The sequence below is a fragment of the Sorex araneus genome, chromosome X (genome assembly GCF_027595985.1).
Source record: "Sorex araneus isolate mSorAra2 chromosome X, mSorAra2.pri, whole genome shotgun sequence".
Classification (NCBI taxonomy): Eukaryota; Metazoa; Chordata; class Mammalia; order Eulipotyphla; family Soricidae; genus Sorex; species Sorex araneus.
In genome coordinates, this window is record NC_073313.1 from 261378515 (window position 1) to 261395700 (window position 17186).

Here is a 17186-nt window from a genome sequence, read left to right on the forward strand (position 1 = left end):
CTTAGTAATACCATTTTAACGTTTTCTCCAGATTCCTGACAGATCCCAAATATCCTCTTAAGACTTTTCTCTCTCTCTGCTTTCCCCACAACCCATTAGTTAATTGATCATTCCCTTTGTTATCCACTTAATTCATCCATCTACTTATTTTCCCTTCAAGCATTTAAAAAGATAATTCGCGTCACACTCAGTGGTACTAAGGGCCTGCTCCTCTTTGTGCTCAGGGATCATTCCTGGCAGTTGCTCAGTGCCTGGGATTGAACCAGGATTGGCTGCATGCAAGGCAAGCACCTTAAACCCTGCACTCAGACATTTTAAAAACTTCACTGTAGCAAAATAGGATGGCAAAGTTTGCATCCTTACTCTTGAAAATAATACATACATTAGGGGCTGGAGTGATAGCACAGCAGGTAGGGTGTTTACCTTGCACACAACAGACCTGGGTTCGATTCCCAGCATCCCATATGGTCCCCCAAGTACTACCAGGAATAATTCCTTAGTGCAGAGCCAAGAATAATCCCTGTGCATTGCCGGGTGTGACCAAAAAGAAAAAAAAAAGAACAACAAAAAACCAAACCAAAACAAAACAAAAAAACACAAACCAAAACCAAAACAAACCAAAAAAACCCCCATACGTTAGACAAATCAAAGTGTAGTTTTAGTATAGCATAGCTGCATTTGTTAAGCTGCAAGCCTAACTCAGATTTAACTGAATTCAAATCCAGATGGCAATATTTGAGGCTTTTTCATTTGCCACGACTCAGAGAGGGTGACAGTTTAAAACTTGAGTCTGGTGCTTTAGAAGGGATGCTTGCTCAATTGCCTGTTTGCTCGGGCAGGTGTTCTATGCCTGATGCTCAACCTACTTGAGCATAAATCAATAGCACTGGTCAATAGGACTGAGGTGATTCTCTTCCCCAAACCCTGACCCAACTCACTGTATACCTGGAAGCACAGTCAGCCACAAGACACAACATTTGGGGAAATCAACTTGACCATATGCCTTAAATGAACATATTTACAGCACACTCCTGCAATGTGCTTTAATGAATGAATCAATATTCAAGTTCTAAAAGTAAGCAGGAGACTAGGAAGTAGTGATTCTTACTGTTACCCTCAGCTTTCTGTTTTAAGGACATCAAATGGGAGGCACTAGGTCAGCAAACCAGTTCTACTTTAGCCAGTTTTGCTTTGAAACAGGAGGCACTCCTCTTTCTTAGGACAAATTCCTGTTAAATCATTTTTAAAAAAATGATTTTTGTGAAAATCGCATCATTTCTACCTAAGGGCATAGTAACTGGTGAGAAGAGAATTTACCCACTTTCCCTGGAGAATGCGTGCGGGAGTAAGGGAACTCAAGGTGTGCCAAATCCTAGAATAAGTGTTTCGGAGTCACATTGGAATTTTCAGGAAGGGAACTGAAACTATTAGCTCAACAATGGGTCCCAAAATGTTCAATAAATATGTGGGTGTGGAGGACCCTGACTTCAAAAATAATTATCTTCAAAGTCTTATTTGAAGGGGAAGCTTTTTTATGTCAGGAAAACCCAAGAGCATTGTTGGGTTAACTTCAAAGTGGCCTCCTCTCTGCTCCTGGGTCGCCTGCAGGGACCCACCTCCCACCTTCTCTGACATCATCAACTTTGAAAAATCATTTGGACTTCACAAAATATATTCTGGGGAATAGGAAGAGTGGCTAGATAAAGTCAAGATGCCCACAAAGCCAGGAGGAGCATTTTGAACAAATCAGGAAGCCCAGAAAGAATTGGGGCAAAATCATGACATAGAAATTGGAAATACTCAAGGCCCAATGGTTTCCCCGAAGCTTTACAGGGTCATTCAGTCTCTCTTCCTTCTCCATATTGTCCATATTATGCTTTCTCCAAAGCTCACCCGTGGGTCGAAGAGGATGAGGTGGACACTTGCTGGCAATTCAAGGCTAGGCAATAAACACATGCACGTATCTTGGGGGTCTGCCTCTCCATATGCCATCAAGTGCACCCTCTTTTCTCTAGTGACCTTTGCCATTTGCTGTCATTTGCTTCATAATCAAGGATTACAATATTGCAATGATTTTACAATATATTATACTGTAAAACTTGTATCACTTGTCACTCCGTTGATCTTTGATTTGCTCGAGCAAGCGCCAGAATGTCTGCATTCATCCCTGTCGTGTGCTAGTGTAGCCCAATGGTATCTGCTCACTCCAGAAACACGAAGAGCCTCAAACCATTCATTTAAGGTCTTGACGAAGAAGTCTGACCATCTCGTTAGTGGGCAGCCACGCGGTCTTTTGACATCCTATGGAATCCAGTCAGTAACAGCTCTAATGTCTAAATCGAATTATGTGTCCAGCCCATCTGATTTTTTTTTTTTTGCTTTTTGCGTCACACCCAGCGATGCTCAGGGGTTACTCCTGGCTTTGCACTCAGGAATTACTCCTGGCAGTGCTTGGGGGACCATATGGGATGCCGGTGATCGAACCCGGGTTGGCCGTGTGCAAGGCAAACGCCCTACCTGCTGTACTATTGCTCCGGCCCCCATCTGATTTTTGAAATGTGATAGTCCAAGCATAGCTCTTTGGATTCCTCTTTGGAATACCCGAATAGCGTTCTCATCCTGTTTGTGTAGGGCCAAAGTCTCTGAGGCGTATGTTAGTGCAGGAAGAACAGTGGAGTTGAAAAGATGTGCCCAGAGCTGGAGGTTCTTCGTCCTCTTAACCACTTCTTCGACGCTCTTGAAGGCATTCCACGCTACACTGTTCCTGTGCAACACTGTAAAACATATTGTAAAATTATATAATATATGAAATATATAAAATATAATTGTAAAATGATAATATATTATAAAAGATAATTGTATTATATTATTACATGTTGTAAAAATAATTTTACAATGTAGCACTGTAGCACTGTCAACCTATTGTTCATCAATTTGCTTGTTACTGGTTTTGGCATACCGAATATGCCACGAGTAGCTTGCCAGGCTTTGCCGCGCAGGTGGGATACTCTTGGTAGCTTGCTGGGCTCTCCAAGAGGAATGGAAGAATCGAACCTGGGTCAGCCACGTGCAAGGCAAATACCCTACCCGCTGTGCTATCGCTCCAGGCCAGAAGCACTCCAAAATTTTTACAATGAATAATTGTAAAATATAATATCATGATAGTATTAATTTAAATAATTATTTTAAGCCTTTAAAGAATTTTTTTTAATTCTCATTAAAGGCTACCATGTCCCTAACTCTTAATTAATGGCATGAAAACTACAATATAATATGTGTGAAAGCCCAGAAAGAAAATTATACAAGAAAATACCATCCTTAATGGTGGAGAGTAGATAGGATTGAAGTTTGTAAGAATCAGTGTGGACTAACTAGAAACTACCTGTCAGTTAACAGCTGTGGTAGGGAATGAGGAAGAGGGTATGGAAAACAGTTTTAACCAGAAGGTAACAAACCTTGGCAAGTCCCTTAATGTGGAATTAAGAAAAGGTACAAAGGTATGACTTAAGTGATCTCAATTAAGAGTGCTTGAGTTGGGGCTGGAGCAATAGCACAGCAGGTAGGGCATTTGCCTTGCACACGGCCAACTGGGGTTCGATTCCCAGCATCCCATATGGTCCCCTGAGCATGGCCAGGAGTAATTTTTGAGTGCATGAGCCAGGAGTCACCTCTGTGCATCGCTGGGTGTGACCCAAAAAGCCAAAAAAAAAAATGCTTGAGATAAGGTGGTTCCTCAGGCTTTCGAACTATAGCATGAGAAAGAAATATAATTTAAACATTTACTAGTATGAATATATATGCATATGTAAATAGAACTTTTACAAAGTAGAACAAGTGGATAAGCTTCCTCTACTATCTTACTGCATCCAATCCCGTCCTCTCCCATCAGATCCTATCCTGGGTTCTTCTTCCTTTAAAAAGGTGGATAAAAAATTCACCAAAGTGATTTTAAATTCTATTTCTATAAAAATTCAGAGGGTAAATATGTTTTGTGGGCCACATAACATCTGTATATAGTTGCTTAGCCAGGTTTATTTATTTATCTCTTTATAATCTTTGTCATTCTCTTTGTTCCTTTATAAAGTTAAGAACTTTTAGCTATATGGCTTAAAGGCCATGATAATTTAACCTTAAACCATCCAACTCTGTAGGACCAAACTATGTTGGTTCAGTGGGACACCTACTCACAGCCTCTGTTGTTAGGGACAGATGGAACTTTGTGTTCTGCTTATGGTTTTATCAACTTTCTGTTTTGCTACGGACTTTTCAAATGATGTGACGAAAATGTCATATTTCAAAGTGTTTGGACTTCAGTGTTGAGATTGCTACAACAAAATTATCCAAGGATACAAGTTGCAGTACAGCAAAGTTATCTGAGCATACAAATTGAGAGAATATATTTTCTGCACATTGATAGTATCAATTATTATATACCTAGTCTCAAAGAAGGCAAAGGCCCCTATTCCTTTATTATATGTTATATAACTCTGGGGTGCTGCTGTATAATCCCACAAGATTTGGATATAGTCCAATACCTCATTATAATCTGCTATAATAAAATACTCCATAGAGACCAGTAAAAAGACCCTTTGAAGAGTACCACCCCTTCAAATCTTGAAACTACTGTGAACTAGTTGAAACTCAAAACTCTCCAAACTACATTTTCTGGATTCACCTGACCCCCATTTGCACCCTCTGAAAATGGCGACTAGTGATTGGCACACAGAAGAATCTATTTCAAGATTCTTCTACAACAGCATCCTCTTCTGGTGACTGACAGAGTTTCCTTGTTGAGTTTTGTATGGAAAAAAACATGGTTTTATTGAGCATTGGTAGAAAAGGTGAGAAAAGGAAGACCACTGAGAATGAGACCACTGTAACGACACTGAGGAAAAAAGAGTGACATGTATGCCAGGAATACCTATGGCTTGGGCCAGCGCTGAGGCCGCTGTTCAGGCCACCAGCCTGATGCTGCTGCTGTCGCTGCTCACTTGCTAATTGTGCTCTGGGATGACCCATGCTGTATGTACATGTAGGCACAGTAGACCAACTTGGTGGCCTTGGCCATCCCATAGAGAAACTCCACAGCCTCAGTGGTCAGCACTCGTTGGCCAAACAGTAGCAACGGCCAAGTAATAATGAGGTTAATCGCTTGTAGGATGAGGACTGGCTTGTAGTGGACACAGTGAGAATGCACACAGTGGATAGTTGCTGGGGAACGGTTTTCCCCAATGGTGCCCAGACACGTTCCTCACAGGGTCTGGGAAGATGTGGGGTGAAGGATGTTGGGTATGCGGAAAAAACATCCTCTGCGAGCAGCTGATGACACGCATCTTTTATAGAGGGTCTTGGCTTTACAGGAAGATCCAATCACTTACAGTTTAGCATTATGGGCCTATCACCTTTCCAACTCTGCATTGTCCCAGTATAATCCCAATGAAGGCTACATGCTGCAGTTAGGATGACTTGCTAAGCATACACGACAGTTTCTGTGTTTTGGGCTCATGTGACTAGGAGGTCGAGTGATGCTCAAGGCTGGACACCTGGTGCTGACACCCTGTTCTTGCCAATTTTGCCCAGATACTCCCTTCTGCAGAGCCTCCCTTCTGGGCTGCTTTGCAAGGTCAAGTCTTACCTGCTCAGATGCCTGCAGCTGTGCTCCACAAATAGTAGCAGCAGGTAAGAGTGAGTCCAAATGGGCAAGATGTGTTTTTTGATCTGTACGATTAAATGGAGACAGTATGAGACCATAAACACTAGGAAGAGAAATGAACTGGGAGTCTCTCAGATGACGGGCTCCCTGATGACAGGCCTCAGTCTAAGGACAGCTTGCTTGGCCCCCGCCAAAGTGAGTCTGATTGGATGCTTCAAATTTCGACAATACAGTGAAGAGCAGCGGGGAACTGAAACTGAAGGAGACAAACTAAAGAAGTCAAAGATATTCCTAATGTATGGATTCATTTCTTCCCTGTATGAAGGAAGAGCAACATTTGCTTTTATTTCAGTGTTTGCTTCCTACATCAATAAACGTAATTTGCATCAGTTATTGAAGCTAAGAAAAAAGGTCAGGCACACATGGAGGAATCTATTCTTAACCATATTTCCAGGACAAACAGGAATGTTCAAGTTTTGCTACTTGTGAGCACTTAATAGAATAGTTAACTCTTCTATAGAGTGGAACTGTAAAGTTAAAAAAGATGTTTCCGTACTAGAAGAACCATCCTCAGCTTTGGTCCAAATTAGATGTGAAGGAGCAGACCATCAAGGTCAGGTAAATGTCTAACAAATGGCCAGTTCCAGATTGAGTGTTAGGAAAAGAAATAGGTTCTTCTATGTTTTTGATTTGATATCTTTGATTTTATTGGGTTGTATATATATGGACTGGAGCCATCGCACAGCGGGTAGGGCGTTTGCCTTGCACTCAGCCGACCCAGATTCGATTCCTCCACCCCTCTCAGAGAGGCCGGCAAGCTACCAAGAGTATCCCTCCCACATGGCAGAGCCTGGCAAGCTGCCTGTGGCATATTTGATATGCCAAAAACAGTGACAACTCACAATGGAGATGTTACTGTGCCCGCTTGAGCAAATCAATGAACGGGACGACAGTGCTACGACAGTGCAGTGCGATTGGGTTGTAATGGAAGAACCTTAAACAACTTCTCAGTAGCTTCCATGCCTAAGTCGATTTCGAACACTATATATTAGCGAAGGCTGGGTGGCAAATTATTGAATGATTCAGTAATGTACTTATTTCAGTGTCCAGAAGAGAAATAGGTTGGAGGCAGAAGATCCTCTCAAATTCATGGTCTCTCAGGGTCTTTTTCCCCTTCTCAAATCCCAAGATCTCTTAGAACACTGACATAGACCTATCACTTTACTTCTCATGAACCTGAATTTGTCTTTATTCTGACCAGTCTTTTCTCTCACTCCCTAAGTTGCCAGGTAGACTAAGGATTCCTGGAGTTTGGTAGTGCACCATTGTTGCCTGGTGCCTAATCAATCTGGGAAAAGGCTGCATTGTATATCTGCTTAAAATTTTTTTTTAAAAAGATTCCCTGAGTCTAAATCCAGGTCAATGTTGTTTCCTGGCTAAACCAGTTTGTAGCAAATGTCACTCAAGATCGAAAGGCAGGTATGGGTATTATGAGGAAAAATGATGAATTATTGAGTCATTTGATAATTTGCTAGTACAGCATTTGCTAAGAGATAGTGTTTAAAATGAAAGCTACTTCATTGCATCCTAAAAAAATCAAGTCAAAATTATGGAAGAACCTATTTCCTTTAATAACACTCGATCTTGGTGTGGGATAGGATCATATGGATAGTAACTGCGGAAAGGAGGCAAAGGGAAATAAAATAATCACACTCCATTTGCATAGAACCAGCCAATGAAACAGATGTTAGTGATATTTTGGACATCACTAAAGCAAGTGAACCTAGATAGCTCTTGTCTGATATTGTTGTTGCTCAATGGCTTAAAGAATGCTCTCAAATTTTAGCATATGTCAAGTTCTTCTGTAAGGTTTGTTTAATCAAAAGCAAATCAACATTCAGATTCAGGTTCAATTGATCAGGATAGAGTCTGAGAATTTATATTTCTAACAAGTTCCCGGATGATGCAGATGTACTGGTCTAAAAGCCACATGTTGAGAGCCATTGGGATACGATCTTTCTGGTGTGATGTGATATCTCATTATTTTTTTGATTTGCATTTCTCTGAGGTTGGAATGATAGCACAGCGGGTAGGGTGTTTGCCTTGCACGCGACCAACTTGGGTTCGAGTCCTCCATCCTTTTCAGAGAGCCCAGCAAGCTACTGAGAGTATCCCGCCCACATGGCAGAACCTGGCAAGCTACCTGTGGCATGTTCAATATGCCAAAAACAGTAACAACAAGTCTCACAATGAAGACGTTACTGGTGCCCGCTCAAGCAAATTGATGGACGACATTGCTACAGTGCATTTCTCTATGAAGAAGTGATGTGGAGCATTTTCCCATATATCTATGTCTTATTTGAAGAAGTTCGTCTTGTTTGTCTTTGTTTGTCTCTTCTCCCAATTTTTTGTTAGGGTTGTCCTTTTTGGTCATTGTTAAGTTTTACATGTCCTTTGTATATTTTGAATAAGTAAAAAGGCACACTGAATGAAGATAAAAAAGATTTAAAAGGATGAAAATTTTCCTTCTTAGAGCTTTTTTTCTAATTTAAAAGAAAATATATATTATAATTAAAAATTATGATATACAAGCATTTACCCATCAATTATCTGATCAAGGGTTAAATCCAAGACATATAAGGACTTTGGAGTTTTGTGTTGTTTGTTAGTTTGGGGGGTCCTTACCCAGCAATGCTCAGGAATTGCTCCTGGCCCTACACTCGAGGATCACTTATGGTGGTGCTTCAGGGACCATATGGGATACTGGGGAACAAATCTGGGCTGACCATGTTTGAGGCAAACGCTTTGCCTGCTTTACTATCTCTCTGGCACAAGGGCTTCAGATTTTATAAAAAATATAAAAATATTTTTCATTTCATCCCCAATATTGGTGGCCAGACTCAAAATAAGTGAATTGGTTGGTTTTATTAGATTAAAGAATGCATGATATCTGTAATGGAAAAGATTCACGTACCAAGTAATGATAGGGAAAAATAACTACATCCCCACTGCTCCAGTTAAGGATAAACTCCAAGCTTTCCCCCAAATGGTATCTTCATTTATTGTTATAAGACTTTGTATTTTTGTTTTATCTGTGGGTGCTGGAGCATTAATGAAACTTTGAAAAGAACTTTGAGAATACAAAGTATAATTTTCCTTGATTACTTAGTAGTTGCTGAGGTTGAAGGAAACAAAAATATCAACAGAAAAGATGAAAATTTTCCTTCTTAGAACTCTTTTTCTAATTTAAAAGAAAAATATATCATAATTAAAAATTATGGTATACAAGCATGTAGAGCTAGAGAAATAGATATAGAGAGAGGAGAGAGAGGGATACCAAATTTACAGTTCCAGGTCAGTTTAATGGTCACAACTTTTAATACATTAGGCAGGTGGTAATTTCTAGTTAATTTTTAACCTGTGACTTCAAAGGTCATTAGAAAATCAGTTAAAATGTTACCAACCACATATCATATTAGCTCCTAATTATGTCAAATAATTATAATTTTAATATGCTACAAAAGGGAGCAAGTGTGTAGAGAAAGAAGGGGGCCTAACATTTTCTATTTCAGTGTAGTTGCAGGAGAGAGTTCTAGAACCCTGAAACTGGCTATTTGTAGAGCTGGATCCATGGCATGTGGATGAGAATTTAATAAATTAACCTACTTATTTCTGGTCTACGAACAGTGAGTTTGGCTATGAGTTTGGCTGATGAGAAGAATATTTAAATGATCTATTTAATGCTTATGAGATGTAAATAAGATCAATAGAAGACACAAGGTAGTGTTTAATGGTACATTTCGGTGTCTTTCTCACGCCTCTCTTAGAGAGTTTGGTCTGTTTTAGTCGTACTCAAAAGGACCAATGTATCCTGCTACAAGAAATGCAGATAAAATTAAAGCACATAATGCTTGAGGCAACTAATTTTAATTATTGACCATTAGAACAAATGTGTCATTAATTTCATTGAGAGATTGAAAAAGTTAATTTATACTTTAACAAAATCTGCATATAAAATGGTTTCTCTAAAGAAATAAATTGAAACAGTGCATACCTACCTAGTTAAATAATGAAAATCATAAATGATATACTTACTTGCCTTTCAATTAAATTTTTATGGTTTTCTACTATAGGGAACACTTGGTTGGTTTACTTAGGTTCTGCTTGAAGAACATGGTGTTCACACATATATTCTTCATTCAGATATGTTACTAATTTTTTTTCTCTTTGGGCCACACCCATCTATGTCCAGGGCTTACTCTGGCTCTGTGCTCATTCTTGGCAGGCTCAGGGACCATATGTAGTGTTGGAAATAAAACCTGGGTTGGCAATGTGCAAGATAAGCTTGTCACCAGATGTACTATTGCTCTGGCCATTATTACTACTAATAAATTTATATCTTTATTCCAATTAATCATGATTCAGCCCTAAAGATTTTTTTAATCCAGATTATTTAAATTTCCATGACAGCATTTCTCCTCTGTACCTTGCCCTTCTCTTTCTAAAGAGCAGTTTTAGCCAATACGCACTAACTTTGTAATCTGAAGAGTGGTTAGATTTTCTCCTAATTAGGTTCAATGGTTGAAACACTCATCTTGCTATTTAGAGACTAGAAACTTGGACTAAGAACTTATTTTCAGGGACATGTTTTCATTTCTCCTTAGAAAATAACAAGAATAAACATATGGTTGATAAGAAACTGGTACTATAAAAGGGGATATAGCTGAAACAAACACCTGAACGTGTGCAAGTGGCTTTAGAACTGGGTAAAGCCACTCAGAAGAATTTTGAGTTTTTTCATAGAGAAATCTTCGAATGCCTTGAAGAGGTTGTTGGTGGGAATAGGAACATTAAAGGCAAGTCTGGTGAGTATTCAGAGAGGAGAGAAGAGGTTTAAAGAAAGCATGTCCTGTCTTAGAGAAGACCTTCATTCAGTACAGAATGTGCTGGAAAGGTGACGTCTCTAATGGAAAGTAGGGACACAGCTCTCAATACAAGAAGCAAGGCAAAGCATCAGAGAGCAGGGTCAAATTATGTTTTATTGTGGGAAGGAATGTAGAACAGTTACACCTAAGGAAGGAACTGCCTCCTTAACTGGTTACAACACAGTGAGCTTTTAACAACTCATTGGCTCTGTCTATTGGCTAACCACACCCTTGTGTTAGATATAAATTGGTGACTCTGCTGGATATCTCTTAAAACCTCAAGGTCCCAGATGTCTATTAGTCCCGAGATGTTCTCCTGGACCTGCATTAAGCTACATATCTACCTAAATATTCTTCTTCCAGCTCTTTCTGGATCAAGGAGCAGATAAATCATGGTGTTTCTGTTCTGATTAGTGCACTTTGCCTTTCTGATCCAGTCAAGTTGTTGAACCCTTAGACTGTTTTGGGGATGGGAGAAGGTGAAGGTCGGGTCCCACCCAATGATGGTCAAGGATTATTTCTGACTCTGGGTTCAGAAGCAACCTTTGCTCATGCCAGGGCTGGGCAGAACACATTCAGTCCTAGTGATCAAACTGGGGTGGGTGACATGCAAAGCAAACACTTAACCTCCGGTATTACTTCTTTGATCCAAAAGTTTAGATTAAAAACAGTGTTCTGGGAGAAGGAAATTTTGGCCTAGAGAAGCACTTCAGAGTCCGTTGAAATTTCTCTAGACCAAAATTTATTTCATCAACCATGGCCGGGGAGGAGTTTCCTTGTGGCAAGCGAAGTCATTGTTCCCACCTCTTCACACATCCTGCAATCCAGAGAATGCTCTTTGTAACATGTGCAAGGGGTGGGATGGTTTTCACAGGGGCATATCTTTAGGTGAGTTTAGAATAACTCAGAACGAATTGTGCCCAGTAGTGAATCCATGTCGTGAATTCACAAAGCTTCCCAGTTGTGAATTTGTGAATTTAGCTCACTCAAGAACAGGCTCTGTCTTGAGTGAGCTGTCAGAGCTGGCAGCAAGGATACATGACTCAATGTTTTGATAGAGGAGAAAGTGGAAAAAAAACTGTTTTAAAAACATGCAATGTTTTGCCATACACACTAAGCAGTGTGGAAGGTGAAGTCCAACTTGTTCTTGCTGCTTAAAGTGTGAGAGGGGGCGTGTTGAGGAAGCAGCCACAGTGAACTGGAAGACCCCTCCTCGGACTAAGGTGCCCACATGAGCACCTAGGCCAGAGGGACTCCTGTGGTTTTAGAAGTGCACCGGAAGTAGAACTCTAACTTAGGACCTGCACCAAAGTGGGCCCCGCCACCACAGTGTCAGTGGGAGGGGGTGTGGCCTTCAGGGCAGCCACTCACATGGCCACAGTTAATTTCCCCTTTCATAGAGCTTTGGAGTCATATCTCAACCTCCATTACCTAATTCTTATGCGGACAGCCTGGCTATCTTAAACATATTAGGCCAATAGTCCACTAGTTTATTTCAATCAAAATAGTGCCCAAATTCACCAAAATAAACGCGAACACAAGTATCTGAACAAGCCTAATGTAAAGGAACACCGCCCCCCCCCCCCCAAGCTGCACTACAGACCCCACATAAGTTACACAGGAGCACCAAAGAGGAAGTTAGTATTTCTGAAGGGGATAAAGAAGAGCACCATCGACCGAGTTCATCCAGAATCCTCCTGTGGAGTGAGAGAGGGACTCGGATAGTGACTGGAGGGACCACCTCCATGCTACTACTACAGCAACATGAAGAAACAGCACAGGTTCATACCACAAGGAGTGGATGAAGAAGAGAGTCCAGAAGCCTTCATAGGAATACCCACATGTACAATCTCTCTGATAAAGAATTCAGAGATGAAATGTTTAGAGTGTTTTATGAGCTCAGAGAAATGGTGGAACATACATCCAGTAAGTTAAAGGAGGATATGAAGGAAACAGTGGAATGGACAGCCAATAAAATGCAGGAAGAAATGAGAGAAGAAATAAGAAAGCTACAAACAGAAGTGTCACTAATAAAGAATTTGGTAGATGAAAATAAAAACTCAGTGGGTGCCCTCAACAGAGTAATGACAACAGCCGAAGACAGAGTCAGTGAGCTCGAAGATAAGCTGCATAAAGTATACAAGCAACCAAGAATGAGAAAAGACCTCAAAATAGCACAAGGGCAAGTAAGAGACCTAGGGGATGAATTCAAGAGGAACAACCTAAGAATCACAGGAGTACCAGATGGACAGGGAGGCAACCCCAAATGTAGTAGCTGTTAAAGATTTCCTTGCTGAGAAGTTCCCAGAGCTAGAGAATGCAGGCGTCCAGATCCAAGAAGCCCGAAGGGTACCAGCTGAAAGAGACCCTGTAGTAAAGTGTGAGAGGAAAAGACAAATTAAGGAAGAAACGGACTAGCAGCAAAGGAATCAACTATTGATTTGAAAAATCCTCAGTATGTCCCAGTAGGGTGATTTAGGTCTGGAGAATCAGCTCAACAGGCAGAGTGCATGTTTCATATGCAGGAGAGTTATGCTTGATTTCTACTCATGGTTCTTGAGTAGAAATTGTCTTCGCAATATTTTGGAGTTGCTAAAAAATCAACAAAACAATAACAACAACAAATGCAACAACAACAACAACAACAACAACAACAACAGCAAACCAAGTAAGATAGCGTGTTCTAGAAGCAGGTTCAAGCAAACCAGTCAATTATTTGCTAATGATTAGTTTTATGACTAATGGATGCACTTAATCTTAGTAGCGCTCAGGAATAAAGAAAGATAGGGTTATCCAGGAAAGCTCTGAATCCCTTGTCTGAACTTTTGGACCTATGTGAATTGCACCAAAGACTGACAAAGTGTTTGAGAAATATATACCAGCAGAAACACTGAGAAAGCATGGCACGAAGGGAAAGTGGGTAGGTTAGGGTTGTGAACACTTGGGTTGATGAGACTACGCAGGCCAAGAGGATGGAACTGCTTCCCTTCAGGCCTAGAGGAAAGAGACTCATAGCAGAGTTATTCTCAGGCCATTTGTAATGGAACTTCCTCCACAAGTTTCAGTGACTTCCTTGGAATCAACTATCTTCCTTTTTCCTCCCAATTTCTCCTTTTCTGGAATGAGAATGTCTATAATATGCCTGGGACATTAAGTTTTAGAAATTTTTCTCTCTAGTTTCACTGATTCACAGACAGAGATGAATTTTACAATGTGATAACTCAAATTCAAATTCAAATTTGTTTTAAATTCAAACTCATACCTGAGCTTCACCCATTCTGGTTTAGATAATTAAATGATGAAATTTGGGACTTGGAGTTGATAATAATTAGATGAGACTTTGGAGCTAGAGTTGATACTGAGTGGTTAAGGTGTCTGGGAATATTGGGCATTAGGTAGAAGGACAGGAGTTTGTAGGTGTTGAAAGGTGAGCTGTCAGAGATAGAGTTGTATCTGTATCCCCCACCCTGGGAATGTTAAATTTCAAACTCCCGGTATCAAAATTACTTGGAAATAGAGCTGATCTAGAAGAAATAATTCAAGGCAAGTTCTCTCTGGTAGAGTAAGCATTAACCTATTATGACTGGTAATAAGAGGAGCTAAAGAGACATGTAACAAATTGTGCTTGCGACAAGGGAAAAGATTGGAATAATGCTTCCATAAGCCAAAACTCTAGAAAACTCCCAAAGCTAACAAAGGCAAGGAGGGAGCTTATCCCTGTGGGTCTCGGGGGATAAGGGTACCACGGATATCTTAGTTTGGGGTTCTAGACTCCAGGATAGCAAGACAAAAACATCACTGTTGCTTTAAGCCATATAGTTCTTCGGTCTTTTATCAAAGCCACTATCAGAAACTGATAGAATTTTAAGTAACTTAATTTGAACTTTTGATAATTTGGATAAAACACACGATACTTTTTATATTTAAAAATTTCATTAAATGCATCCTTTTCTTTGTAAGTTAAATTTATTTCAAAACTTTTCAAAAGTTTGATGGTAATAATGTTGATTAATTTTTAAAATTGAATCACTATGAGATTAAATTACAAAGATTCAATTACAGTTACAAAGCTTTTGTGATTGGGTGTCAGTCATACAATTTTCCAACACCCATCCCCCCACCAGTGTACATTTTCCACCACGAATATCCCATGTATCTTTCCTGCAACCCCCCATCTCTCAGCCTATCTCGATAGCAGGCATCTCTCTCTATCTCTCTCTTTCTCTCTCTCTCTCTCTCTCCCTCTCTCTCTCTCTTCTTTTGGGCATTATGGTTTGCAACATAGATGCTGAGAGGTCATCATGTTTGGTCTTTTATCCATTTCAGCACACGTATCCCATCCAGAGCTATTTCTTTCAACCATCCCTGTCATAATGGTCCCATCTCTATCCCAACTGCCCTCTCCCCCCAGCCCTTAGTCAGACATAGAATAACTGCACTCATTTATAGGATATATACGTTTTATATATATATATATATATATATATATATATATATATACATACATAGTATGAGACTAACACCCAAGTACAGTAGGAATGTCATACTCATGGTCTCAAGGTCCTTTGGTAGGTTTTGGGTTTTCAACAAGAAGAAATTTACTCTCCCTGGTCCAAGTGCTTAGGCAGCCTTGGAGCAGGGTGCATGGGAGGGAGAGGAAGAAGAAAGAGGCAGGAAGGAAGTCAGTTTGGGGTTTTGTTTGCTATCAAAGTCGAAATTACACTCATCTGCTCACCTCTGTCTAGCCGCAGTACTGTGTGTTGCAGCCTTGCTGGCCAGGGAAATGCCATCTTGTACCTGTGACCCAGACCAGTTCACTTTACAGAAGTTTCTCTCTTCTTCCCAGGGCAAACCCTGTTTTGCACACTGGGCATTTGCCACAGAAAATTTCCTTTCAATAAGAGATGAACCTGTCTGGGCTGGAACGTTGGTCCTTTGTGGTAGTGCTGCCAAGCCCTCGGATGGGGGGTCCCGTGGGAATGGAGTCTGAGAGCATGAGCAACGTGACACCGGCTGAATGAAGGCTGAGTGCAGAAACACGTCTGTTGAGTTTTCTGGTTTTCAACAGGCTGCTCCTAAGTCTGTAGGACACGATGCTTCGAAGCTAGCCACGTGATGCAAACCACTGAGAGCTCCTCCCGATGGTGGAGTTTGATTTTGTTCATCTGAAGGCCATGTATAAAGCCCTCCTTCCACTTACTGATTCAGAGGGTCTTGGTGGGCAGATAAAGAGATGAAGAACTTTCATTTGTAACACTTAAATTTTTTTTTTATTGAATCACTGTAAGATACAGTTACAAAGCGTTTATGTTTGAGTTTTAGTCATACAATGATCGAACACCCTTTCCTCTACCAGTGCACATTTTCCATCACGAATGTCCCCTAGACACATTCCACCCCTCCCCCTGCACCTATGGCAGACAATTTTCCCCATACGCTCTGCTTTTAGGGATTATGGTTTGCAATACAAATACTAAAAGACAATCATCCGCCGCAGCCGTCCGATCCTGACCAATCTCCATCCTGCAGGTAAACAGGCAATCCCTTGGAGAGCCTGCCTCAGCGCGGAGAAGCCCCCTCCCCGCCCCCTGCCCGCCGCGGCTCGGGGCTTCTCCTGAAGCCCCTGCCTGGCACCTTTCCGCCGCCGCCGTCCGATCCTGACCAATCCCCACTCTGCTGCTTAGGGGCGTGTCCTCATCTCAGGGGGCGTGGCCTAAAAAGTGGGCGTGGCCTCTTTCCGGAGCACAGGCCGCTAACGCGGCCGCAGTTATTTTTTTTTTACCATTCCATGCCTTCCCCTTTGGCCACAATTGATAGAATTCATTCCTTCAAAGAACTCCCTGAGGCCCTCCCTTTCCCCCACTTCCCGCTGCCGTCTGCGTCTCCCGAGTTTCTGATGTCACTCCCTGCTCGCCCGGCGCACCCCGTCTCCCGAACCGGCTTGTAACTGCGCACGTCCCCCCCATCAACAGGAAGACACTGGGGGTGTGGCCTGTGTCTTAGTGGGCGTGGTCTAAAGTGGGCGTGGCCTCCTCTCAGAGCGGCCAACGCTAACGCGGCCGCAGTTATTCTTTGCTACCTCAGCTCAATCCGTACTGTGTATTCCTTTGAAAACTCACTTTTGCGATCTCAAACATTTACGCAAAATAGCCATTAGCTTAGGCTGACAGTATAAAAGCTATCAGGGAATAAAGGAAGTTTAGCACAATCGGAGCCCCTTCTTCCCACAAAAAGGAAGAGGAATAAATAACTACAAGGTTCCAACTCTGCACTTCCGTGACAATATGAAGAAACAGCGAAAATCCCCTCCACGAAGAGAGGGAGAAGAAAAGATACTAGAAACCTCAAAAGAGTCTCCCAACATCTACGACCTCTCAGATAAACAATTCAGAGAGGAAATATGGAGGAGAGTCGACCTACTCCAAGCAGCTATGGAACAGACATCCAATAAATTAAGGGAGGAGATGAATCAAGCGCTGGAACGGTCTACCAAGAAAATACAGGAAGAAATGAGAGCAGAAATGAGAGCAGAAATTTCAAACCTTCGAACGGAAGTCTCACAAATAAAGCAATCGGTAGATGAAATAAAAATCTCACTAGATGCCCTC